The following is a 2641-nucleotide window of genomic DNA, read 5'->3' on the forward strand; positions in this document are numbered from 1 at the left end:
AAACGCATAATGTATGTTTAATAATTAACGAATAATGTTTTTAAAAATTAACACATAATGTATCTTTAATGATAAATGCAAAATGTATGTTTAATAATTAACACATAATGTATCTTTAATGGTTAATTCATAATGTATCTTTAATGATTAACAGATAATGTATCTTTAGTGATTAACGCATAATGTATCTTTATTGATTAATGATTAAAGCATAATTATCTTTAATGTATCTTTAATGATTAATGCATAATGTACCTTTAATAATTAACAATTTAATGTATATTTAATAATTAACACTTTAATGTATATTTACTGATTAACGCATAATGTATCTTTGATGATTAACACATAATGTATCTTTAATGATTAACACATAATGTATATTTAATGATTAACACAAATTGTATCTTTAATGGTTAACACAAAATGTATCTTTAATGGTTAACACAAATTGTATCTTTAATAGTTAACACAAAATGTATCTTTAATGATTAGCACATAATGTATCTTTAATAATTAACACATAATGTATCTTTCATGATTAACACATAATGCATCTGGCATTCAACTTTCCCTTGTATCCATTCTTAACCCGGCATTTCACTTTCCTTTGTATCTATCTTTGATACAACTCATGTTATAGACAAATTACAAAATTTTAACCCTTGTATATTTAATAATTAACACATAATGTATATTTAATGATTAACACATTATATATCTTTAATGATTAACACATAATGTATCTTTAATGCTTTACACATAATGTATCTTTAATGATTAACGCATAATGTATCTTTAATAATTAACACACAAAAGATTGTATCTTTAATGATTAACACATAATGTATCTTTAATTATTAACACATAATGTATCTTTAATGCTTAACACATATGTATCTTGAATGCTTAACACATAATGTATCTTTAATGCTTAACACATAATGTATCTTTAATGATTAATGTATAATGTATCTTTAATGATTAACGCATAATGTATCTTTAATGATTAACACATAATGTATCTTCAATTAGTTGAAAATATATCTGTATTCTGTTATACGCATTTAATATATAATTGACCATCTCTCATTTTTTGCTTGGGGATACTTGAGGAGAATTACCTTTTGGCTAATTCCTAATCTTGTCTATTTAAAGGTGAGGGTGGGGGTGGGGGTCCTTTGTATTTTGGTTTCTGTAGCCGAGGTACATTATTGGCATAATATTAATTACACCCCAAACCTTGTGGTCGGATATTAACTAGCGTTACACCTATTTAATATGGTGCGCGTGTGTCCTGTAGCCTATATAATATGATGAGCTTGTGTCATGTTCCATATTTAATATGATGAGCTTGTGTCCTGTTAAACCCCATTTCGACACATATGCAAGAACAGCTGACTCGACATATACGCAACTAATTCTTGATGAAACTGCACAACTACACTAACGACATTACGCGAAATTTTGGAAGATCTCGACGAAATTGTTGGACCGTTTAGTAAATCAGTTATTTTCGAAATTAAAATTTACCCCTCCCCACTATATGCTCTTGCTGGCTTGACAGCTCCAGAAAAAAAAATTGGCCTTATTCTAAGTACTAGATGTGTTAGTGTCCTACCTCTTGTGTAAATTATCCATTAAATCCTATTTTACTTGTCCAGAGGGTTCAAAAATATTTTTAAATCCAAGTCACATTTGAAAAGCTTTACGTCAGGCTTTTCAAATCATTTAGTTGAATTATTCCAATTTTTTAAATTAGGTGTGTTAAGATGAAATTTGTATCATCAATTAATTGGAATATTGTAAAAAAGTACAATTTGTTGACCAGAATAAAGATTGGGACATATTCAGTTACAACATGGGTGGTATTGAGCCTTTAAAGTAGCTAAGTCAATATCAAAACATATGGTACGTCAGGTGATTAATCAGGTTATGTAGTTAATTATAGGGTTATTCTTTAATTCTATGTCACTTAGACTGCCTGATATCATACTTACTATATCATCTAAAACCACCCCAAACCGTCTCTTCATGTTCACAGCTGTGACATATTTAAATCGATCATGTGAGATAATAATGATAATCCTTTGTTATACAAATGCATGATATTAACGTATACAGGAGTATTGTATAGCATACAATACAATAATTAAAGTAGCCATGTCTCTTAACAACATATCGTCCAAAGTCTTGGACATTGCAAACAGAAATTATTTGTCAATTTAAATCAAGATAATGTTGTTATCTTACCGGGCAATATTCAATATTTAAGACAAAATAAACATTTTATCATTGGTTCACGAATCGTGTACCATAATGCGTTTCAGCGGCATTTGTAACAAGGGACTCGAAGAACGAGGCTAGACATATTCCGGAATTCATGTCAAACGGTGACCTCATATTCTTATCTGGAGAGCATGCGCAATAATTTACTATCAGTGTAGACTGGAATAACTAGATGTTAGAGATTGCTATCCGATTTAGACTTCTGACGTATTTTGCCGAACATAACTCATTTGAAATTAGAGTAAAAACGGAAACAATTGAATGTAAATCGGTTTATATACATTCATATTACATTATCATATGCGTTGCGACCCATTTGTGTCACCTTCTAGGTCCCGAATATTAACGATTT

Source organism: Patella vulgata, chromosome 6 (genome assembly GCF_932274485.2).
Source record: "Patella vulgata chromosome 6, xgPatVulg1.2, whole genome shotgun sequence".
Taxonomy (NCBI): Eukaryota; Metazoa; Mollusca; class Gastropoda; family Patellidae; genus Patella; species Patella vulgata.